The following is a 26048-nucleotide window of genomic DNA, read 5'->3' on the forward strand; positions in this document are numbered from 1 at the left end:
TTGTGGATGGGCTGACCTATGAGGTGAGCCAGACCTTCACCAAGCTCCATGACCAGGGCTACATGATGAATTGCACCTGCTATGGACAGGGACGCGGGCGCTAAGTGCGATGCCATCGGTGAGTTTCTCTGGTTTCTCTTCAGAGCTTCAATAAAGCCTTATCACACCTCTGGCCCGTTCTATCCAAGAGGAGGCTGAAATTCTAAAGAGATCTTTGGCAGCAGGAATTTGAATCACTTTCCTTCCCCTCCTCTCTCTCTCTGTCTCTCTCCCCTCCTCTCTCTCTCCCTCTCTCTGTCTCTCTCTCCCCTCCTCTCTCCATTTAATTTAAATGTAAGGGCTTTATTGGCCTGGGAAACATATGTTTACATTGCTAAAGCAAGTGAAATAGATAATACATGTACAGTAAACATTACACTCACAAAAGTTACAAAGGAATAAAGACATTACAACTGTCATATTATGTGAAAATAGTTCAAGTACAAAAGGGAAAATAAATAAACATAAATATGGGTTGTATTTACAATGGTGTTTGTTCTTCACTGGTTGACCTTTATTGTGGGGACAGGTCACAATTATTGCTGCTGTGATGGCACACTGAGGTAGTTCACCCAGTAGATATGAGAGTTTATCTCTCTCCTCTCTCTCTCCCTCCAGACCAGTGCCAGGAGCCTGAGAGCAGGGCGTTCTATCAGATTGGAGAGACCTGGGACAAAACCATCCACCAAGTCCTCTACCGCTGCTATTGCTATGGCAACGGTATTGGTGAGATGAGCTGCGAGCCACAGCAGACCTTCCCAGGTAAGGAGAGAAGTCTGATTGGCTAACAGAAGTGTGACCAGTGAAGCATAAGTGGAACTGTCTGAGTGTGTCCTCTGGGCAGATAACCCAGGTCAGGGCTGTCTTCAATGGGGTGTTGACATTACCCCTCCCTCGCCGTCTATGCCCACCCCCTTCTCTTTACGCTTGGGACACCTGCTGGGAGTTAATCGTTGTTAGCTCTTCTTTTTAACTCTCCCATTCACTCCCTCCTTTAAATACCCTCCATCCCCCCTCTATCGAAAGGCCCTTTCAAATTAAACGAGGGGGCGATGTGTCACCCCTTCACCACCTCTGCAGGGAGGGGGGAGGGGACTGCTAAACGTTGATGTGGAGCAAATGGAGAGGGGTGCGCCCGTCCACCTTTCTCGCCCCCCCTCCCTCTGTGGGTCTTTGTAGTTTCGGAGGTCTTTGTTGGCTCTCCCCTACTGAGAGGCTGAGTATTGTTGTTCTACCCAGCTGGGCAGGGAGGGCCGAGAGGTTGGGGGACTTAATTACCTGCGCACACTTCCTGTCTCTCTCTCAATCCACTGGGTGGTAACACGCTTTGGGTGAAACAGTCCCAACTCCACCTCCTAAGAGGCCCCTCACAGCACTGGCTCGTCCTGCACTGAGCCAGTGCTCTATAGGTGACGGTGTCAATCAGAAAAGCTCAGCTGAGCTGTGTTCAGACCACACCAACCAGGAGTTACCAACTGGCCACTTTGATGCAGTGTTCTGAAACACTTTGACCCCAGTCTAAGTTCTGAATCCTGCACCCTGTTATCCTGCCCTAGTTTTCCCATGTGGCCTGTTACAGATACAGAGGAATAAATGTATGTTTTGATTGTTTAGAGTTATGTTTGGTGCAGGCCAGGGACCTTAAGAGTGCAGGTCAAATGACTCCTTGCTGTTGCTGCGAGTTGCTCATCTGTGACAGGGAGGTGTTTGTATGTATGGTGTGTGTGAGTGAATGTGAGTGAGTGGGGGTGGACATATTGCCCTGGTGCGATTTCAGACACTGAAGACACCTAGTGATTTACAGGCCCAGTGGGTGTCATAGTTGAGACCAGAGAGTGGAGCGACTTCTGGTTCGGACTAGTTTCCATCCAAGCCACTGTACTGACAAGTTAGTCTAGGACCTTTTTTGGTCACACCAGGTCTGTCTGGTGTGAACAGTGAACCAATTGACACTGAAAAGCGAATGTGACTTTTAACAATTGTGTGTTTATTTACAGAACCTTAATATAAAGTTGTTCAAGGAGAATACGTAGCATTTGTTCAGTACCATCTTGTCTGTGACATTTGGCTTGATCGTAGACTACAGACTTCTAATAAAATATACTCTCTCTTCTTCCTCCTCCTCCTCCTCTCTCCCCAGGTGGCCACCGCCCAGTCCAGGTGATTATCACAGAGGCAGGGAAGCAGCCTGACTCCCACCCCATCCAGTGGAACGCCCCAGCCTCCTCACACATCACCCAGTATATCCTCAAGTGGAGAGTGGTAAGTGGCTCTCTACTGCTCATCCTAGACACTGGTCATTGGTGGTAGTGCAGCCACACTATTTTATTTAACCAGGCAAATCAGTTAAGAATAAAGTCTTATTTACAGTGACGGCCTACCCCTTCACAGCGCTCGGCCAAGTGTGCACCGCCCTATGGGACTCCCGATCCCGACCAGTTGTGATACAGCCCAGGATCAAACCTGAGTCTGTCATGACGCCTCTAGCACTGCGAGGCAGTGCCTTAGACCGCTGCACCACTCGATAGCCCTTGAAGCCCTATGCCACTAGAGGTGGACTGACTGTCTCATAGGAAGCAGTACCACAAGAGTTGAACATACTCTCTTGAAGTATACCTGTTTTTAATTATCCGATATCCAAAGTGGAAACAAGTTATTCCAGGTACTGTTTTTCACATGACGTTCTTTAAAAAAAATCCTGAATCACTTGAAGTGGATGTTCCTATTCCATTCCTGAAAGTGTTGCTGAAAAGTAATGAGTAAACCAGTGCCCAAACAGGAGGTTGCAACATTTAGTTGTCTGTGTGTCAACTCTGAAGAAGAGGACAGGTTTTGAGCACAGAAAAACAAGGTTGTGGGGGGGTTCTTGAACTCGCCTGAAAAACACACACTCACATACACATAGATCCAAATGATATCGGACGGTCACAAACCACCCTCAACATCCAGCTACAGTACAAATGCTGTGTGTTTCTCTCCTAAAGGAAAAATCCAGTTTCCTCTCATCTCACACTCTCTCTGAAGAGGCCCTGATCTGCCAAGCTGTTACCCCTTATTCCATTCAAACATATTTCCTGCTAAGTGGTAGTGGTTTGTATGTTTTGGATGGGGGTCCTCTATTCCTTCTCTCTTTCTCTCTTTCTCTCTTTCTCTCTTTCTCTCTTTCGCTCTCGCTCTCTCTCGTTGTGAAGAATCTGTAGTTTTCCGATCGTCCCAAGCCAAGTTGAATGTCCCCAGAAGCAGGGAGGGGCAAAGAGACAGGGTGCCAGAGAGTCAATGCCAGTGACCACATTGGCCATAGGCTGGGCTTGGAGAGAGTGTTGGAATGAGTCTTAGTAGTGCAGACTGTAAATGTTGCCCACCGTTTTTCATTCCATATCATCTCATTCATTCATAGTCCTGACACTGTAGGTTAAATATATATATATATATATTTGTACCCATTTGTATCTGAAGTAATGTGTGTGTATATATATATACAGTACGTCAGATAGAAATGGGTTCGTATCACCATGATGTATTCAGCACTTTGACCCTTGCTATCTTTGAAGTTCACTCCCTGACCTCTCCCTTCTGTTCTCTGCCCTTTGACCCCTGGTAGAAAAACACCCGCGCCCCCTGGAGAGAGGCCACCATCCCAGGTAACCTGAACTCGTACACCATCGCTGGTCTGCGGCCAGGTATTACCTATGAGGGTCAGCTGATCAGCATCCTGCGCTATGGACGCCGCGAGGTCACCCGCTTTGACTTCACCACCACCTACGGCTCCCGTAAGTCTCCCAACTGGGTGTGTTTTGGGTGTATTACTGTTACACCGACCGTTGATTCCACTGTGTCCGTCTCTTTGGTTCCTCTATATAGCTACACTTTCACAAGCCTGTCTCTTTTTCTCTCCTACAAATCTTAATGAAGTCTTATTAATGTGTTATCCCCCCCTTGTCCAGTTGGGGTGACCTCTGAGGGTGAGACGACCCAGCCTCCTCCTGTGGTGGACACGTCTGAGTCGGTGACAGAGATCACGTCCAGTAGCTTCATCATCTCCTGGGTGTCAGCCTCCGACACCGTGTCAGGCTTCAGAGTGGAGTATGAGCTGAGTGAGGACGGAGCCAAACCGCAGGTCCTGGGTGAGTAGCTCCAACATTTACTGGACTAACTCCTGCAGCATAGACCATCCAGAAGAGTTTTCCAGTTTATTCCAGTCTTACTCCTGCAGCATAGACCATCCAGAAGAGTTTTCCAGTTTATTCCGGTCTTACTCCTGCAGTATAGACCATCCAGAAGAGTTTTCCAGTTTATTCCGGTCTTACTCCTGCAGCATAGACCATCCAGAATAGTTTCCCAGTTCCAGAATATTCCAGTCTTACTCCTGCAGTATAGACCATCCAGAAGAGTTTTCCAGTTTATTCCAGTCTTACTCCTGCAGCATAGACCATCCAGAAGAGTTTTCCAGTTTATTCCGGTCTCACTCCTGCAGCCTAGACCATCCAGAAGAGTTTTCCAGTTTATTCCAGTCTTACTCCTGCAGCATAGACCATCCAGAAGAGTTTTCCAGTTTATTCCAGTCTTACTCCTGCAGTATAGACCATCCAGAAGAGTTTTCCAGTTTATTCCAGTCTTACTCCTGCAGCATAGACCATCCAGAAGAGTTTTCCAGTTTATTCCAGTCTTACTCCTGCAGTATAGACCATTATTTTATTGGTTAGTTGGTTGATTGGTTAATGTGTTAATTGGTTACTAGCCTGATTGGTTGATTGATGTTTTAATTGATTGATTGATTGTCTCTGTCCATCAGACCTGCCCCGTACCACCACCTCTGTGAGCATCAGTGACCTCCTGCCTGGCCGTAGATACAACGTCAACGTGTATGAGGTTTCCCCTCAGGGAGAACCCACCCTCATCCTCACCACCTCTCAGACCACAGGTATTATACCAGCTTTCACACACCCTTCATCACAGTTACTCTTTATCCCTTTTACCCTTCATAACCCTCACCCTTCATAACCCTCACCCTTCATCACTGTTACTCTTCATCCCTTTTACCCTTCATAACCCTCACCCTTCATCACCGTTACTCTTCATCCCCTTAACCTTCATAACCCTCACCCTTCATCACCGTTACTCTTCATCCCCTTAACCTTCATAACCCTCACCCTTCATCACCGTTACTCTTCATCCCTTTTACCCTTCATCACTGTTACTCTTCATCCCCTTAACCTTCATAACCCTCACCCTTCATCACCGTTACTCTTCATCCCCTTTACCCTTCATCACCCTCACCTTTCATCACCCTCACCTTTCATCACCCTCACCTTTCATCACCCTCACCCTTCATCACCCTCACCCTTCATAACCCTCACCTTTCATCCCCTTTACCCTTCATAACCCTCACCTTTCATCACCATCACCCTTCATCACCCTCACCTTTCATCACCCTCACCCTTCATAACCCTCACCTTTCATCATCCTCACCTTTCATAACCCTCACCTTTCTTCCCTTTTACCCTTCATAACCCTCACCCTTCATAACCCTCACCCTTCATCACTGTTACTCTTCATCCCCTTAACCTTCATAACCCTCACCCTTCATCACCGTTACTCTTCATCCCCTTAACCTTCATAACCCTCACCCTTCATAACCCTCACCCTTCATCACCCTCACCTTTCATCACCCTCACCTTTCATCACCCTCACCCTTCATCACCCTCACCCTTCATAACCCTCACCTTTCATCACCATCACCCTTTTCATCACCCTCACCCTTCATAACCCTCACCTTTCATCACCATCACCCTCACCTTTCATCCCCTTTACCCTTCATAACCCTCACCATTCATCACCCTCACCCTTCATCACCCTCACCTTTCATCACCCTCACCTTTCATCACCCTCGCCCTTCATAACCCTCACCCTTTAACCCTCACCTTTCATCCCCTCACCCTTCACCCTCACCTTTCATAACCCTCACCTTTCATCACCCTCACCCTTCATCACCCTCACCTTTCATCACCCTCACCTTTCATCACCCTCACCTTTCATCACCCTCACCTTTCATAACCCTCACCTTTCATCCCCTTTACCCTTCATAACCCTCACCCTTCATAACCCTCACCTTTCATCACCCTCACCCTTCAAAACCCTCACCTTTCATAACCCTCACCTTTCATCCCCTTTACCCTTCATAACCCTCACCTTTCATCACCCTCACCCTTCATCACCCTCACCCTTCATCACCCTCACCTTTCATCACCCTCACCTTTCATAACCCTCACCTTTCATCCCCTTTACCCTTCATAACCCTCACCTTTCATCACCCTCACCCTTCATAACCCTCACCTTTCATCCCCTTTACCCTTCATAACCCTCACTTTTCATCACCCTCACCCTTCAAAACCCTCACCTTTCATAACCCTCACCTTTCATCCCCTTTACCCTTCATAACCCTCACCTTTCATCACCCTCACCCTTCATAACCCTCACCTTTCATCACCCTCACCCTTCATCATCATAATTCACTCTCTGACAGGAATACATTGACCTCTTCTCTTCTCTAATCTAATTATTTTTTATTTCTACTGCACATTCTTCCACTGCAAATCTACCATTCCAGTGTTTTACTTGCTATATTGTATTTACTTCGCCATCATGGCCTTTTTTTGCCTTCGTATATAGACTTATGTTTCTACTGTATTATTGACTGTATGTTTGTTTTACTCCATGTGTAACTCTGTGTTGTTGTATGTGTCGAACTGCTTTGCTTTATCTTGGCCAGGTCGCAATTGTAAATGAGAACTTGTTCTCAACTGGCCTACCTGGTTAAATAAAGGTGTTCTCAACTGGCCTACCTGGTTAAATAAAGGTGTTCTCAACTGGCCTACCTGGTTAAATAAAGGTGTTCTCAACTGGCCTACCTGGTTAAATAAAGGTGTTCTCAACTGGCCTACCTGGTTAAATAAAGGTGTTCTCAACTGGCCTACCTGGTTAAATAAAGGTGTTCTCAACTGGCCTACCTGGTTAAATAAAGGTGTTCTCAACTGGCCTACCTGGTTAAATAAAGGTGTTCTCAACTGGCCTACCTGGTTAAATAAAGGTGTTCTCAACTGGCCTACCTGGTTAAATAAAGGTGTTCTCAACTGGCCTACCTGGTTAAATAAAGGTGAAATAAAAGATAAATAAATAAAAATCCAGTGCTCCTTATCCCCCCTCAGCTCCTGATGCCCCTGCTGAACATCAGATCAACCAGGTGGGAGAAACCTCTATCTCCATCAGCTGGTCCAAGCCCCAGGCCCCCATCACAGGCTACCGTTTGGTCTTCACCCCGTCAGTAGAGGGCAGCAGCACCGAGCTCATCCTCCCAGACACTGAGACATCCGTGACCCTGGTTGACCTTCGACCTGGCCTGCTCTACAACATCAGCATTTACGCTGTGGAGGAGAACCAGGAGAGCGAGCCCATCTTCATCCAGGTCAACACGGCCGGAGAGCCAGCACCAGGTAGAGAACTGGACAGCATACAGAACAACATAACCAAACATGACCCTAACCCTACACACACTCTAACCATAACACAACATCAGACTTGACTTACTTGACTTCAGCCCATGGCTCCTATAAGGAGCATAGGCCATTGACCAATGTCCTCCAGTTGAATTGGCTTGCAGTCATTTCTACCTCAGACTTGGTTTGAACTGACTTTGAGTTGATTTTGGCATGCACTTTATCACCCTTCCAACATTAGAATCAATCATTTCCTATACAGCTACATTCCTATTCAAAGGGTTCTCCTATGGGGACAGCCGAAGAACCCTTTTAGGTTCTAGATCGCATCTTTTCTTCTGAGAGTGTTGGCCCCAGGCAGTAAAATTATAGTTTGAAGCCATGGAGCCATTTCATTGTACCTTCTAGGGGAGTGCTTCTGTCTCTCTCTCTCTCTCTCGGGTGGAATCAGTCCCTGCTGTGAGTGACAGTTGGTAGTGTGAGCTTGGAGGAGCCTAGGGCTCTGGGCTAGCCATGTAGGGCCAGATGGAACCTGGGGTAGGGTTTCTCCTCTGTTTGGTTCTGGACTGGGCCTGTCAGACTGGTTCTCTCACCTCCCTCACTGATATAAGTACTTTCACATGAGAAAGATACAGACTCACACACATGCACGCGCACAGACACACAAATAAAAAAACAACACACACACTCGCTATCTGGGTCATTCTTGTTGATGTCTTATCCTCCCTTCAGCTCTAAATCCTTCTCATCTTGACAGCAGAGTTTCTCCATTTTCAATTTCCTGTCTGGCATTGTCTTTTCAACTTCCTCTCAGCTGGTAAAGTAGAAGTATGTTTCACATTACAATCCAACACTGACCTTAGATCAGCGTATAGTTTCAACTTCATCTGACTCCTTCTTTCTTGCACCGCAACACAAGGCAATAGGCCATCAACACACAAGATGACCTCAGTCAACTCACGGACCACTTCCTACTTCCTGTCCACAGAGGAAGTCCGCTCCCCGACCGACCTTCAGTTCTACGAGGTGTCTGACGTGAAAATCATCATCACCTGGACCGGCCCTCCCAGCGAGGTGTCGGGTTACCGCGTGACCTTCGCCCCCGTTACCCCCGGTGACACGCCCCAGAGGCCCCTGCAGCTGCCCATGACGGCCAACACGTACGCAGAGATCACCCACCTGCAGCCCGGAACCCTGTACCGCTTCAACATCTACGCCATCAACGGAGGAGTGGAGAGCGAGCCGCTGACGGGAGAGAGAGCCACCAGTGAGTATACATGTGCAGACACTAACAGCGTGTTGAGGGGATCCGTTTGAGTAAGTCGAGGTGCATCGCGTTCTAAGTCGTTGCTCTATGTGAGAAGGTTTGGTAGATCAGTGATGCTGAGCAGTCCGACTGCAGTGTCGTCCATTTCAAACCTGCAGATAGACTGAGATTCTCATAGATATACTGTGGTTGTACCCCTACGTGTGTTACCCCTGTCAGAGCCCGACGCCCCCACCAACCTGCGTTTCACTGACATCGGCGAGGACAGTGTGATAGTGATCTGGGAGGCTCCCAGGGCTAGCATCAGCGGCTACCGTCTGTTCCTGAGCGTGGAGGGCTCCAGCCCAACCCAGAAGAGAATCCCCGGCGGTCAGACCCAGTTCCCTCTGCGAGGCCTCCGCCCCGACACAGACTACACCGTCAAACTGCACTCTGAGCAGGACAACGTGTTGAGTGAGGAAGTCAATGGCATCTTCACCACCTGTGAGTACCGTAGTCTTCTGTTGAGTACTGTAGTCTTCTGTTGAGTGCTGTAGTCTTCTGTTGAGTGCTGTAGTCTTCTGTTGAGTGCTGTAGTCTTCTTTAGAGTGCTGTAGTCTTCTTTAGAGTGCTGTAGTCTTCTTTAGAGTGCTGTAGTCTTCTGTTGAGTACTGTCGTCTTCTGTTGAGTACTGTCGTCTTCTGTTGAGTACTGTCGTCTTCTGTTCTGCTGAGCTTGTGGCAAGGTGTTTAAATGGTATTGATTAATTCAACTCCAGATTTGAGTTTATTTGAATTATGAAGCAGAAAAAGGAAAGACACTAATGTTATATTCTCTCCACCCCCCTCTGTCTCTCTCCACCCCCCTCTGTCTCTCTCCACCCCCCCCCTCTGTCTCTCTCCACCCCCCCCCTCTGTCTCTCTCCACCCCCCTCTGTCTCTCTCCACCCCCCCCCCTCTGTCTCTCTCCACCCCCCCCCCCCTCTGTCTCTCTCCACCCACCCCTCTGTCTCTCTCCACCCCCCCCTCTGTCTCTCTCTCTCCACCCCCCTCTGTCTCTCTCCTCCACCCCCCTCTGTCTCTCCACCCCCCTCTCTCTCTTCCCCCCCCTCTGTCTCTCTCCACCACCCCCCTGTCTCTCTCCCCCCCCCCCCTCTGTCTCTCTCCTCCACCACCCCCCTCTGTCTCTCCTCCACCCACCCTCTCTCTCTCTACCTCCCCCATCTCTCTCTTTTTTTCTGTCACTCTTTCTTTCTCTTTCTCTCTCTCCCTCTTTTGCTGTCTCTCACTCCCCCTCTCTCTCGCTCTCTCTCTCCTCCCCTCAGCCCCAAAGATGGGTAATGCCCCTCGCTTCACCACTGATGTGACCGACACCTCCATCATCATCTCCTGGACCCCTGTCAGCAGGTTCAGCTTCAGGCTGTCTGTGAGGCCCAGTCAGGGAGGAGAGTCACCCAGGGATGTGACCTCTGACTCAGGAAGTATCTTTGTGTCAGGCCTGACCCCTGGGACTGAGTACACTTACAGTGTACAGCCCATTATCAACGGACGTGACCGTGGCAACCCCATCACTAAAAAAGTTGTCACTCGTAAGTAACCAAGAAAGAGAGAGAGACTCCGGTCAACAATTTATTTTATTGAGGTCAGAATGACTTTTTTCCAAGGAAGACGTGTTGTTGCTGCAGGCATTTTGGGGTAAAAAACTAATCTATATAGATTTTGTACAGTTAGGGAGTAATGAGTTGTTTTAGGTTTCTGCAGTCAGTTTACTTAAACCATGTAAGGTAGTCTGTCGTTTTTTTAAATGTGCCACAGGGTGTTCTTTTACCACGTATAGACTTAAGTGATGTTTCTTCCCCTCCAGAACTGTCTCCCCCCACTGACCTCAGTACGCAGTCCAACGTGGATACGGGTGAGCTGACTGTCCTGTGGGGCGGCGCCAACACGCCAGGTAAATATTGACTCTGCTCCCTCCTACAGCCCACGCCACAGACACACTGCCCAAGGCCCAGGATCCAGGACAGGCTCACTGTGGCTCTGGATCACTCTGTCTGGACCTTGTCTTTCCTCAGAACGTTGTGCCAGCAGGAACAAGGCTTCTCTCTGTCGGTGTCTCTGTCTCTCTCTCTCTTTTGAATGGTTACAAGTACGTCCATGAAATCCTGGCAGATCTAAGTTGGTTAACTCCGCTGCTCACTTCCCTGTCTCCTCTGCCCTCCTGTCCCCTCCCCCAACAGACCCTGGCCGTGACCCCACTCTCTGAGGTTGTCTCAGGGGGAGATGGGATATGCAAAAAACACATTTCCAATTCACACATGCGTATAATTCGTACTTGTACATATATGAAATACAAGCACCCACCAAACTATAATTGTATTGTTGTTATTATTGTTATTGGGATGATTATTGTTATTTGTATTGTTGTTGTTGTTGTTGTTATTATTATTATTATTATTATTATTATTATTATTATTATTATTATTATTATTATTATTACAGACATCACAGGCTACAGAGTGACATGCACCCCGACCAATGGGCAGCGAGGAACCTCCCTGGAGGAGTTAGTTCAGCCGGTCCAGAACCAGTTAATCCTGGAGAACCTGAGTCCAGGAGTGGAGTACAACGTCTCTGTCTACACTGTCAAAGACAACCTGGAGAGTGTCCCTGTGTCCACCACTGTCACCCAAGGTAGGAGTGGCTGTCTCACCCAGCTACACACAGCTGATTTCAGATCAGTGGACCTGAGCATGGGCTGAGGTTGAGCTGTGCTGTGTTGAAGGGTTAGACTGATTCTGGATCAGGTAGTGTCTGTTTGCTGTGGAGCTGGTGGTTCTGTTGCTCCGACAGATAGAAAGACACACAAAGATATAAACACACACACAGATTCAACACATAAACACAGACACAGATTAAACACAAACACACACACACACACACACACACACAGATTCAACACAAACACACACACACACACACACACACACACACACACACACACAGGGATACAACACATTAAACACAGATTCAACACATAAACACACACACAGATACACACATTCAATGGTTTTGTCTTCGCTATTGGTTGATTTTAAGGGGAGTGTTTGAATGTGTGTGTGTGTTCACTATGGTGTGTTGCACACCTCTGTGTGTGTGTGTGTGTGTGTGTGTGTGAGTTTATTGGATAGCTTTCCTTCTCAATCCGTGGCCAGGAAAGGTTGAAGTACGATTGGATACTTCTGCCACCCCTTCTTATATTCACCGTTCCCAACTCCGATGTATTCCCACCTCACACTCCGGTACCTGGACAGGCCCAACTTCCCCCTCCCAGTCTGGCTTCTCTCTGAAGTACGCAATCTCCCTGCCAGCAAAACACACTGTCACGGCTGATCACGCTGAAAGCACTTTTCACTGAAGGATAATTCCTAAAAATCACTCTTAATTTCAGTACAAATCCCCAGTTGTTCATTCTGAATTACCATTGCAGTACATGTTTGTCTTTTGTCCGTTGTGATGCCTCAATTGCACACTGTCCAGGCTAACATGGTCATTGGCTGAACTGTGATTATGTTCCATGGCTGTTTGTTTGTAAGATATGCATGGAGAAGGTAGAGCTCTTAATTCATTGAGGATATCAGTTGAATATGCCGGTTGAAAAACTATTTCTCTGAAAACCCATGAGCATCCTTTCCTGTCATTGATCTAGTCAACGTAATTTATGGGTCTGATAATCTAACTCTTACCAGCATGGCTACTGTTGTTCTGCTACAGGGTGTTGTGCTGTCTGTCCCACTGTGTATGGCTATGCATCACCAGGAACGTTCATTCATCTGCTTTGATTCTGTCTGTCTGCTATGGTTTCTGTGTCTGTATGTCTTATTCTGCCTGCGCCTCGCTCTGCACTCAGACGTGCCCAAGCTAAACGACCTGGACTTTGTCGACGTCACCGACACCACTGTGGGCCTGCGCTGGACCGCCCTGGTAAACGTCACCGCCATCACCAGTTACCGGGTAACGGTTATGGCGTCGGGCGAGAGTTTGCCCATCATCATGGATACGGTGGACTCGTCGACGGGCCATTATACGGTGCGCGGGCTGGAGCCCGGTGTGGATTATGACATCAGTGTCACTACGATAACGGAGGAAGGGGAGAGCGAGCCGGCCACACGCAGAACGCAAACCCAGACTGGTGATTTGAACCTTCAACTTTACAAGGGGAGGTGGTCGTTAGACAGGGTGGGTGGGTGGGCTATGAGAGAGGCTAAATACTGAATATACTGCCTCACAAACCTTACATACTCACCTTACATACTCACCATGTTGTAGATATATTCTCTGATCGTAGCAGTAATGTCATTGTTGATTGCGTCCAGGTTTTTCTTTCATACGTGCCATGCTCTCTAGTGTGTCCTCTCTTGTCTGGTTGACTTGTCCCATCTGGACATGCCACAGAAGGCCTGGAGGTAACTGTGTGGAGCTCCCCTCTCCTTGGCATGCTCTTATATTACTTCTCATTGTAAATACCTATTGGTTATGCTTTACTTTACAGTCAGCTATGCATTACATGGTCAGATGGTAATAACCTGGTCATTACCTGGTCAGATGGTAATAACCTGGTCATTACATGGTCAGATGGTAATAACCTGGTCATTACGTGGTCAGATGGTAATAACCTGGTCATTACGTGGTCAGATGGTAATAACCTGGTCATTACCTGGTCAGATGGTAATAACCTGGTCATTACCTGGTCAGATGGTAATAACCTGGTCATTACCTGGTCAGATGGTAATAACCTGGTCATTACCTGGTCAGATGGTAATAACCTGGTCATTACCTGGTCAGATGGTAATAATCTGGTCATTACCTGGTCAGGTGGTAATAACCTGGTCATTACCTGGTCAGGTGGTAATAACCTGGTCATTAAGTGGTCAGGTGGTAATAACCTGGTCATTACCTGGTCAGATGGTAATAACCTGGTCATTACATGGTCAGATGGTAATAACCTGGTCATTACATGGTCAGATGGTAATAACCTGGTCATTGCCTGGTCAGATGGTAATAACCTGGTCATTGCCTGGTCAGATGGTAATAACCTGGTAATTACCTGGTCAGATGGTAATAACCTGGTCATTACCTGGTCAGATGGTAATAACCTGGTCATTACCTGGTCAGATGGTAGAAACCTGGTCATTGCATGTTAAAATTGTCATAAAATAATGAATCATTATCAAATACTTTAATTTTGGTCTTCTTGGGAATAGAAGCAATCAAGTTAAATTCGTTAAAGGTATCTATTGTTACCACATCATTTCCTAGTTAGTATCCTAATTATCTCCCCTCTCCCACCCCAGCCGTCCCCGCCCCCACCAACCTGAACTTTGGAGGGGTGGGCCCCGATCACATGAGGGTCAGCTGGACCGTCCCCAACGTCCCCACGCCCAGTGACATCACACGCTTCGTCATCCGCTTCCACCCCAGCAGCAACGACGACGATGTCAAGGAGCTCAACGTGGGCGGAGCCACCAACACCTTCCTGCTGCAGAGTGAGTGACATCATCATGACCTATGACCTACCCCTGAACTAAATATAACAGTATTATTACCATTGTATGTATTGTGTCATACACCTCACTGGTTCATGCAGTGTTGTGGCGTCGGACTAACTATGAGGTAACTAACAAGTGTTTTCCTGTCCATCTCTCCTCCAGACCTGCTGCCCAACACAGAGTACAGGGTGAGCGTGGTGTGTGTTTACGAGGAGAGAGAAAGCGCACCAGTCACTGGCACTCAGAGAACAAGTGAGTATGGACAGACACAGGACAGTTTGTCAGGCTAAATGTCTTCAAAAGAGAGATAAACGCACATGTATTTTTGCACAAATAGTAAATTATATGTATGTCTACAGGATGTAGTCAGTGATATGTATGCCTACAGGATGTAGTCAGTGATATGTATGTCTACAGGATGTAGTCAGTGATGTGTATGTCTACAGGATGTAGTAAATTATATGTATGTCTACAGGATGTAGTAAATTATATGTATGTCTACAGGATGTAGTCAGTGATGTGTATGTCTACAGGATGTAGTCAGTGATATGTATGTCTACAGGATGTAGTAAATTATATGTATGTCTACAGGATGTAGTCAGTGATGTGTATGCATACAGGATGTAGTCAGTGATATGTATGCCAACAGGATGTAGTAAGTGATATGTATGCATACAGGATGTAGTCAGTGATGTGTATGTCTACAGGATGTAGTCAGTGATATGTATGTCTACAGGATGTAGTCAGTGATGTGTATGTCTACAGGATGTAGTCAGTGATATGTATGTCTACAGGATGTAGTAAATTATATGTATGTCTACAGGATGTAGTCAGTGATATGTATGCCTACAGGATGTAGTAAGTGATATGTATGTCTACAGGATGTAGTCAGTGATATGTATGCATACAGGATGTAGTCAGTGATATGTATGCATACAGGATGTAGTCAGTGATGTGTATGCATACAGGATGTAGTCAGTGATGTGTATGTCTACAGGATGTAGTCAGTGATATGTATGCATACAGGATGTAGTCAGTGATATGTATGCATACAGGATGTAGTCAGTGATATGTATGCCTACAGGATGTAGTCAGTGATGTGTATGCCTACAGGATGTAGTCAGTGATGTGTATGTCTACAGGATGTAGTCAGTGATATGTATGTCTACAGGATGTAGTCAGTGATATGTATGCCTACAGGATGTAGTCAGTGATGTGTATGCCTACAGGATGTAGTCAGTGATGTGTATGTCTACAGGATGTAGTCAGTGATGTGTATGTCTACAGGATGTAGTCAGTGATGTGTATGTCTACAGGATGTAGTCAGTGATATGTATGCCTACAGGATGTAGTAAGTGATATGTATGCCTACAGGATGTAGTAAGTGATATGTATTCCTACAGGATGTAGTCAGTGATGTGTATGTCTACAGGATGTAGTCAGTGATGTGTATGCATACAGGATGTAGTCAGTGATATGTATGCCTACAGGATGTAGTAAGTGATATGTATGCATACAAGATGTGATATGTATGCCTACAGGATGTAGTAAGTGATATGTATGCCTACAGGATGTAGTCAGTGATGTGTATGCATACAGGATGTAGTCAGTGATGTGTATGCCTACAGGATGTAGTCAGTGATATGTATGCCTACAGGATGTAGTCAGTGATGTGTATGCATACAGGATGTGATATGTATGCCTACAGGATGTAGTCAGTGATGTGTATGCCTACAGGATGTAGTAAGTGATATGTATGCCTACAGGATGTAGTCAGTGATGTGTATGCATACAGGATGTGATATGTATGCCTACAGGATGTAGTCAGTGATGTGTATGCCTACAGGATGTAGTAAGTGATATGTATGCCTACAGGATGTAGTAAGTGATATGTATGCATACAGGATGTGATATGTATGCCTACAGGATGTAGTAAGTGATATGTATGCCTACAGGATGTAGTAAGTGATATGTATGCATACAGGATGTAGTCAGTGATGTGTATGCATACAGGATGTGATATGTATGCCTACAGGATGTAGTCAGTGATGTGTATGCCTACAGGATGTAGTAAGTGATATGTATGCCTACAGGATGTAGTAAGTGATATGTATGCATACAGGATGTGATATGTATGCCTACAGGATGTAGTAAGTGATATGTATGCCTACAGGATGTAGTAAGTGATATGTATGCCTACAGGATGTAGTCAGTGATATGTATGCCTACAGGATGTAGTCAGTGATATGTATGCCTACAGGATGTAGTAAGTGATATGTATGCCTACAGGATGTAGTCAGTGATGTGTAAGCATACAGGATGTAGTAAGTGATATGTATGCATACAGGATGTGATATGTATGCCTACAGGATGTAGTAAGTGATATGTATGCCTACAGGATGTAGTAAGTGATATGTATGCATACATGATGTGATATGTATGCCTACAGGATGTAGTAAGTGATATGTATGCCTACAGCGTGTGTATCATGGATCATGGCTGTGTGTCTCTCTTCTCCTCCGTAGCCCTGGACTCTCCCACTGGCCTGGACTTTGCTGACGTCCTGACCAACTCCTTCACCATCCACTGGCTGGCCCCCGGCGCCGTGATCACCGGCTACCGTATCCATTACCAGATGACCAGCGGAGGCAGGGCCAAGGACGAGAGACTGCCCCCGACCAGGAGCCACTTCACCCTGACTGGCCTGGCTCCCGAGACAGAGTACAATGTTGAGGTCTACGCTGTCAGCGGGAACCAGGAGAGTCTGCCTCTCACTGGCACTCAGGCTACTAGTGAGTAGTATTGACTGGTTTCATTTTTGAATTAACCTTTATTTAACTAGGCAAGTCAGTTAAGAAAAAAATCGTATTTACAATGACGGCCTACCCCGGCCAAACCCTAACCCAGACAATGCTGAGTGAGTTGTGCGCCGCCCTATCGGACTCCCAATCACAGCCGGTTGTGATACAGCCTCATGTCTCTGTCTTTTTCTGTTATCGTTCTATGCTTTCAGTCTCTCGCTCTGTCTGTCTGTCACTCGCTCTCTGTCTGTCTGTCTTTCTCACTCACTCTCTCTCACTCTCTGTCTGTCTCTGTCTGTCTGTCACTCGCTCTCTGTCTGTCTGTCTTTCTCACTCACTCTCTCTCTTACTCTCTCTCACTCTCTGTCTGTCTCTGTCTGTCTGTCACTCGCTCTCTGTCTGTCTGTCTTTCTTACTCACTCTCTCTCTCTCTTACTCTCTCTCACTCTCTGTCGGTCTGTCTCTGTCTGTCTCGCTCGCTCTCTGTCGGTCTGTCTCTTTCTGTCTCGCTCTGTCTCTCTCTGTCTCGCTCTGTCTCTCTCTCTGTCTCTCTCTCTCGCTCTCTGTCGGTCTGTCTGTCTCTCTGTCTGTCTGTCTCGCTCGCTCTGTCTGTCTCTCTCCCCCCTCCTCTTCATCCTCCCTTCTCTTTGTTCTTCCTAATCTGTCTAGTCTTATTTCCTGATCTCCTCTCTCCACTAGTCTCTGACGCCCCCACCGACCTGGAAGTGACCTCAACCAGCCCCACCAGCATCACCATCCGCTGGGACGCCCCCTCTGTCACCGTGAGGTACTACAGGATCACCCACGGAGAGACAGGTGGAGAAAGCCCTGCTAAGGAGTTCACTGTCCCCGGCTCCCAGTCCGAGGCCACCATCTCTAACCTGAACCCAGGGACAGACTACACCATCACCGTCTACGCTGTGACAGGGAGAGGGGACAGCCCGGCCTCCAGCACACCCATCTACATCAGTCACAAGACTGGTACGGAGCTGATGGTTTAATGCACCTTCATTACATCAACATGTTGGTCATTTAGCAGACACAATTATCCAGAGAGACTTACAGGAGCAGTTTGGGTTAAGTGTCATGCTCATATTAATTACACGTGATCAACTACATTATAGACATGTTCATGTCTGGGACAGGACAGGCTCTGATCTGGTGTCGCCATCTAGTGTCCATTATTACAATTTCAGATTTCATATGTATTTGGTTATCTGGAAATGATGCCTTGATCTACCAGTAGTGAGGAATGATCAGAGGAAGAAAACAGTTTTAGATTCATGTGTAGATCATTTGTAATGTATTTGTATCTTCCTCCCATATCTCCCTCTTTCACTCCCTCCCCCCTCTCTCCCTCCCTCTTCCTTTCTCCGTAGACGTGGAGGGCCCCACCAACATGGACGTGACAGATGTGAAGGACAACACCATCACAGTGCGCTGGTCCGCAGCCCAGGGCCCCATCAAGGGCTACAGGGTCACCAGCGTCCCCAAGAATGGACAGGGCCCCTCTTTCTCTGAGGTGGTGGCCCCTGGTAAGACCTGCCCCTGCTCTCTCCACTGCCCTCTGCCCGTCTGTGATCATATGTACGGCAGCCATTTTGTGACTGTGTTGTGAGACATTGATAAAAAGGAGCTTTAGCCTCTGTTGTTCTACAGCTATACTCCTGTGCTAAACCTCTCTCTCTCTCTTTCTCTTGCCTTGGATCTAGATCAGACCGAGATTACGTTTACTGGCTTGATGCCCACGGTGGAGTACGTTCTGAGTGTGACCGCTCTGGGAACCGATGGAGAACCTTCCACACCTCTGGTAGAGAACGCCATCACAGGTGCGTGTGTGTGTGTGTGTGTGTGTACATGCGTGTATGCATGCATTCGGATTGTAAAAGAGTTTAAAACATTGATCTGTCATGATAACAAAGGAACGAAATGTTCAAATGTATGTTATTCTGATGTTCCCTTCTTTCTGGCCTTCATCCCCCCCCGTTTCCTTGCAGCAATGGACCGTCCCAAGGCCCTGTCCTTCTCTGAGGTGGACTCCACCTCCCTGAGGATCACATGGGACAGTCCGGACGGCACAGTGACATCATACCGCGTGCTGTACTCCAGCCCTGAGGAGGGCGAGAGAGAGCTGCGCCCGGCGCCCAGAGGGACAGACGATACCGTGGTACTGAGGAATCTCCGCCCCGGCACAGAGTACACTGTTAAGGTCATCGCTCTGCACGGACGCACCCCCAGCACCCCACTGGTGGGCACACAGGCCACAGGTAGGAGATATCAGACACACACACATACAGACACGCACACACACACGCAAATACTTACATGTCCATCTCTGCCCCCAGCTATCCCTGCTCCCACCAATCTGGACATCTCTGAGGTTGGTGACACCTCCTTCATTGTCTCGTGGCGCTCCCCCAGCTCCGGGCTGTCTGGGTACCGTGTGGTTGTCAACCCCAAGAACAACAATGGACCCACCAAGGAGATGACCATCGCCCCAGACACCACGCGCGCCGTGGTCCCAGGACTCATGGTAAATAACAGACTACAGCATTCTGAATGTATGTCATAACTGTGTTCTAGATAAAGGTGTCTGTTAAACAGTCTATATTCAGGTCATGTATTGTCACTGTATTTATGTGTCTGTCAACATGTGCTTCCTGTGTAGGTGGCCACTCTGTACACAGTGCACGTTTACGCCCTGAAGAACTCTGTGACCAGCCGGCCCCTGGAGGGAGAGGTCACCACGCTGGACAGTAAGCAGCTTTCACAGAGTTTTAACTCTACTGGCCACTGGTTTACTCACTGTAAACTCACCCTCTCCCTTCCTCTCTCTCTCCCAGACATCAGTCCTCCTCGGCGTGTGCGTATCTCTGACGTGAAGGACTCGGCCATCACGCTGACCTGGCGTGCTAAGGTTGAGACCATCACCGGGTACCTCATCGAAGCTCAGCCCCTCGGCGGCAGCCGCCCCGCCATCAAGAAGACAATCCCCGGAGAGCAGCGCACCTACACCATCACTGGTACTGTACAGTAGACTACATTACCCAGCTATCACCACTCTCATCTACCGTCAACTACATTACCCACCCATTACCACTCTCATCTACAGTAGACTACATCACACAACTTTCACCACTCTCATCTATAAATGAATTACATTACCTATTATCGCCCCATCTACATTCAACTACATTATCCATCCTCACTTTCACCTAAACTATCATCATTATAGTAAACTACATAACCCATGTACAGTACAGAGTGGGCTCTTGACTGACTGACAGTGTGTTGTGTTTGATGTCCTTCAGGTCTGGAGCCAGGCACCTCCTACACTATCCACATCTACACCATCAACGGCGATGCACGCAGCGCCCCCTTCACCCTCACGGCCACCACAGCCAAACCAGCGGTCCATTCTCCCACCAACCTCCAGTTCACCTCCCTGACCCCCAACTCCATCTCCTTCAGCTGGGAACCCCCCGCCACGCGCATCACAGGATATTACATCACCTACGAGGAGGCAGGCAGGGCGCAGCCCCGTGAGCTTACCCCCCGCCCCCACGCTGGCCAGAACTACGCCACCATCTCTGGTAAACGTCAAACTCTGCTCTCTCTCGCTCTCTCTCTCTCTCTCTCTCTCAAGTTACCCTGCCCTCATAAACTCCACCCCTTCCTCTTCACCCTCTGAAAGCTCAAGCCTCTCAACACGTCCAGTTTATGGAAAACACCTGAATTGACTCAAATCGACATCAGATTTCCTCCAGCAGAGTTTGATGCTTGATGTTGTTGGATGTTTTCAGGTTTGAGACCAGGTACCGAGTACATCATCAAGATCATCGCTCTTCAGAATGTCCAGAGAAGCACCCCATTGGTGGGCACGGCCAGGACTCGTGAGTACAGCACATACACACTTTACACATATGTCTACATACACACATGGCCCAAAAACAGATTTTTTTTGTACCTGAATGGTGATGTTACAAAGAAAGGTTTGGGAAGCCTGCATATGTGCTTAGCTGCAGTAGAATATTGTAAGAACAGCCTAGAAACTCATAGACCGAGATGTTAGATTTGGTTTGTAGTCGTGCCAGCATCTGTTACAAACAGCTGTGTCTTTTAAAACAATAATACTGCTCACTCACTTTGAATACGTTTTGAATAAACAAGCGATTCAAAAGGTATTGACGGCAGTGGCAGGCTTTGGAGTAGATATTTGTCCAAACCACTGATACAGGGTCAGATATTTTCCCACTCCCCTTAATGGTTAAAACTAAAACGGGGGTAGGGTAATCTGATCTTAGATCTGTGCTTAGGGGCAACTTCTACTTCAAGTGCAGTGCTTTGCAGTACAGTAGTGGCTCTAGTATGCGGACTTACTGCCACCCCCTGCTGGCGGCGTCATGCTACTGCAGCTCCTCTAACTCCCTACTCCCTCCCTAACTCGCTTGCTTCCTAACCCCTCTCTCCCGGCCAGAACGTGAATCCCTGCTTACACTGCCACTCCCCAACCGCCCCGGAGGCTACGACCACCTGGACGTGCCTGAAGAAAAGGAGAGCCGTGTCCCAACAGTAGTAGGTAACAACGGCCTAGACACCCTGGGGGGCCAGGGCCAGAACGTGGAGTACACTGAGTACAACAACCAGAACCCCCAGACACCCTATGGGAACGGCCAGACACCCTATGGGAATGGCCAGACACCCCTGGTGTTTGTGCCCCTTCCGGATGCGGAGGGGCGCAGGGTGCCGGTAGTGAGCGTGAACGTGCCTGGTGGCTCTCCCTTTGGTTTTCCAGAGAAGGACACAGGAATCCCTCAGGAGGCCCAGACCCAGACCACCATCGCCTGGAAGCCTTACAAGCAGAGTTCAGAGTACCTGGTGTCCTGCAACCCTCTGACACACGTCAACGAGAAGATGTTCCAGGTGAGAGGTTACGGCACACACACACACACATATAAAGACACATCTAAGAGACACTTTTTTAAAGTGTAATCTTTATTTAACTAGCCAAGTCAGTTAAGAACAAATTCTTATTTATAATGACGGTCTACACCTCTCATTCCCATTCATCTCTCCCAATCTCTCTATCCTTCCATCTCTCTCTCTCTCTCCTTTTATCTCTCTCTCTCTCTCCTTCCATCTCTCTCTCTCCCTCCCTCCCTCTCCCTCCATCTCCTCTCCCTCTCTCTCCTTCCCTCTCCTCTCTCTCCCTCCTGTCTCAGATGCGTCTGCCTGGTACCTCCACCAGTGCCACTCTGATCGGCCTGACCAGCGGAGCCTCCTACAACGTTATCGTAGAGGCCCTGAAGGGGGCACTCAAACACAAGATCCTGGAGGAGATTGTCACCGCCGGCAACACCCGTAAGGAACCAGCAGTGACTATGACAACTGATCTAGGATCAGTACTGACATTTAACCTATAGAATAGATGGTATGAGTGAATCCTGATGTTGTTTTGAGTCATGCTGTTTCAAAAAATAAAAAATAACAAAAAATAAAAATAAATGGTCAGATAATATAGTTCAGAAAGTTTTTAGATAGGCGTTTACTTACACAGCTTAGCCTGTGATTCTGTGGTGAAATGAACCCCCTCTCTTCCGCCTGTAGTGACAGAGGGTTCCACCGGCACAGATAAGGACTCGTGCTACGACACCTTCACAGCGACCTACCATGACGTTGGGACCGAGTGGGAGCGCATGTCTGAGACGGGCTTCAAGCTGTGGTGCAGGTGTCTGGGACTAGGCAGTGGACACTTCCGATGTGACTCCTCTAGTGAGTATTTAACTACCTCATCAATGCAATTTAAGAAACTTTATTGATCCCTTGCCACCTGACTGGCTGGGTGTAATAGTTGCCATATTGGTTACACCAATCCGATCTAGGGGCTGGGAGACGGTGTCGGATGTTATGCAACAGGTCTGACCTTTTTTTTGTTCTCTATATCTCCCCCCTCTCTCGTGCTCCCTGTCCATCAACAGAGTGGTGTCATGATGGAGGTAACAACTACCGTATCGGGGAGAAATGGGAGCGTCAGGAGGAGAAGGGCCCCATGATGAGCTGCACCTGCCTGGGCAACGGGAAGGGAGAGTTCAAGTGTGAACCACGTAAGTAGCACTTTAACATCAGTCACCACCTGCACTTGTTTGGATATTAAAGGAAGAACACAGAACTTCTCTGGCAGCATGTCAGAATACAACACAATACAGTTCCAATGTCTGCCTGTGTGACCTCATCAATGTCTGCCTGTGTGACCTCATCAATGTCTGCCGGTGTGACCTCATCAATGTCTGCCTGTGTGACCTCATCAATGTCTGCCGGTGTGACCTCATCAATGTCTGCCGGTGTGACCTCATCAATGTCTGCCGGTGTGACCTCATCAATGTCTGCCGGTGTGACCTCATCAATGTCTGCCTGTGTGACCTCATCAATGTCTGCCTGTTTGACCTCATCAATGTCTGCCTGTGTGACCTCATCAATGTCTGCCTGTGTGACTCCTCCATGTCTGCCTGTGTGTCCTCCTCCATGTCTGCCTGTGTGTGTGATTCCCTCTCCTGCGTGTGTGTTTACAGATGAGTCCACCTGCTATGACGATGGGAAGATGTACCAGATTGGTAACCAGTGGCAGAAAGAATACCTGGGAGCCATCTGTACCTGCACCTGCTACGGAGGACAACAGGTCACTTTTACTGCCAATGGCTATGCTTGTCTTACCGACCTTAGTTGAATGCAACTTGGACAAGCACCTGCTGAATGACCAACGTGTGTAAATGTAATGCTTGTCCTCCTCTCAGGGCTGGCGTTGTGAGAATTGTCGTAGACCAGGTGCTGAGGTGGACTCTAGTCTGCTGCAGCCCGTCCGATACAGGGACCCCACCAACACACTACGCAAAGTGGTGAGTCATAGACTACGCTCTCAAAAGACAACTGAGAAAATGTGTTGGATTAGAACTTGAAATCCCCATGCTGAGGTTTGACCCATACTGACCTCTTGTCTGTCTGTCTCCTTCTGCAGAACATCCAGTGCCCCATCGAATGCCTTCGACCTGAACTACTGGCAGACGCACTGGCAGAAGGACACATCCCCCAGAATCCCCTGGAGTAAAAGATACATCTCCTCTTCCTTACCCATGGTCTGTCAAGTCTCCTTGAAGAGGAGGTCGCCCTGTCCAGTCAGAGACAGACCTAACTAACACATCGATGCCTTACTGATCAGCTTAACCATATCTAACACACCTACATACTGTAGGTCCATGCCTTCCTAGTCTTAAGAGATCCCCCTGCACACTTTCAGGATGTTGGTTAAGTTGTCTGTTGTCATTTCCCTTAACCATATCTAACACACCTACATACTGTAGGTCCATGCCTTCCTTGTCTTAAGAGAACCCCCTGCACACTTTCAGGATGTTGGTTAAGTTGTCTGTTGTCATTTCCCTTAACCATATCTAACACACCTACATACTGTAGGTCCATGCCTTCCTTGTCTTAAGAGAACCCCCTGCACACTTTCAGGATGTTGGTTAAGTTGTCTGTTGTCATTTCCCTTAACCATATCTAACACACCTACATACTGTAGGTCCATGCCTTCCTTGTCTTAAGAGAACCCCCTGCACACTTTCAGGATGTTGGTTAAGTTGTCTGTTGTCATTTCCCTTTGAGACAGTTAAGAGGTCAAAAGGAACATTCCTTGTGTTCGTGCCTTAAAGAGATTAAAATCTTCCCCTGTCCCTGAAGGTATGTGTTTGAAGTGCTTCTTAACAGTTCAGATGTGCTTGTCTTTTACAAATTATACATTTCCAAGACTACCTGTCCAGTATTACCGTTTGTCCTAATCATTTATTATTATTTTTTTTTACTTCTATAAAATCTAAATCCGTCTGAAATCAAAAGCACTGTTTTGAGAGAATGTTGGTGTAGTTGCCATGTCGACAAGTGTTTGAAATCATTTAGCTTTTTCTGTAGCCTCTGTGTAGACAGGGGTAGCACTGCCTGTGTGATTGACACTGAGTTGTTGTCATTTTGAAACTCTTCAATGCATTTTATTTATCCCTTTAATCACAGCATTGTTGTGTGAATGTGAGACCTGGGGTGTCGACTTTGTTCTGGTTTTATTTTTGTACTAAAAGGTGCCAAAGTTTGATGGAGATTCCCTTGTTTTGATAAAGTTGAAAAGAACCTCATGAATTGCCTTTGTTTCTTGAATAACTGTTTATACATAGATTGATGCACCAGTGTAAATCTACGTAACATAATAAAATAAATCCTCATCTGTCAGTATAAACTAGAGATCAGTTGTTTTTGTGTGGGCTTTGTCTGAATCCCTGCAGTGCCTTCAGAATGTATTCATACCCCTGGACGTATTCCTTCAGAATGTATTCATACCCCTGGACTTATTCCTTCAGAATGTATTCATACCCCTGGACTTATTCCTTCAGAATGTATTCATACCCCTGGACGTATTCCTTCAGAATGTATTCATACCCCTGGACTTATTCCTTCAGAATGTATTCATACCCCTGGACTTATTCCTTCAGAATGTATTCATACCCCTGGACTTATTCCACATGTTGTGTTACAGCCTGAATTCAACACAGATTAGATAGATGTCTCACCCATCTACACCAAATACCCCAGAACGACAAAGTGAAAACATTTTTTTTTCACATAAGTATTCACACCAATGAGTCAATACACATTAGAATCACCTTTGGCAGCAATTTACAGCTGTAAGTCTCTAAGTGCTTTCCACACCTGGATTGTATGACATTTGCACATTTAAAAAAAAAAATGTAATTCACCAAGCTCTGACAAGTTGGTTGTTGATCATTGCCAGACAACCATTTACATCTTGAAATAGATCTTCAAGTAGATTTATGTCAAAACTGTAACTCAATCATTCAGGAACATTCACTGTCTTCTTGGTAAGC

The 26048-nt window shown here is 47.3% G+C and overlaps 1 pseudogene; it reads left to right on the top strand.

Annotated features, from left to right (window-relative positions):
- The first annotated feature begins 2 nt into the window (after positions 1-2).
- On the top strand, positions 3-25402 carry LOC139372375 (fibronectin-like; annotated as a pseudogene).
- Positions 25403-26048: the final 646 nt, after the last annotated feature.

The sequence above is a fragment of the Oncorhynchus clarkii genome, chromosome 18 (genome assembly GCF_045791955.1).
Source record: "Oncorhynchus clarkii lewisi isolate Uvic-CL-2024 chromosome 18, UVic_Ocla_1.0, whole genome shotgun sequence".
Classification (NCBI taxonomy): Eukaryota; Metazoa; Chordata; class Actinopteri; order Salmoniformes; family Salmonidae; genus Oncorhynchus; species Oncorhynchus clarkii.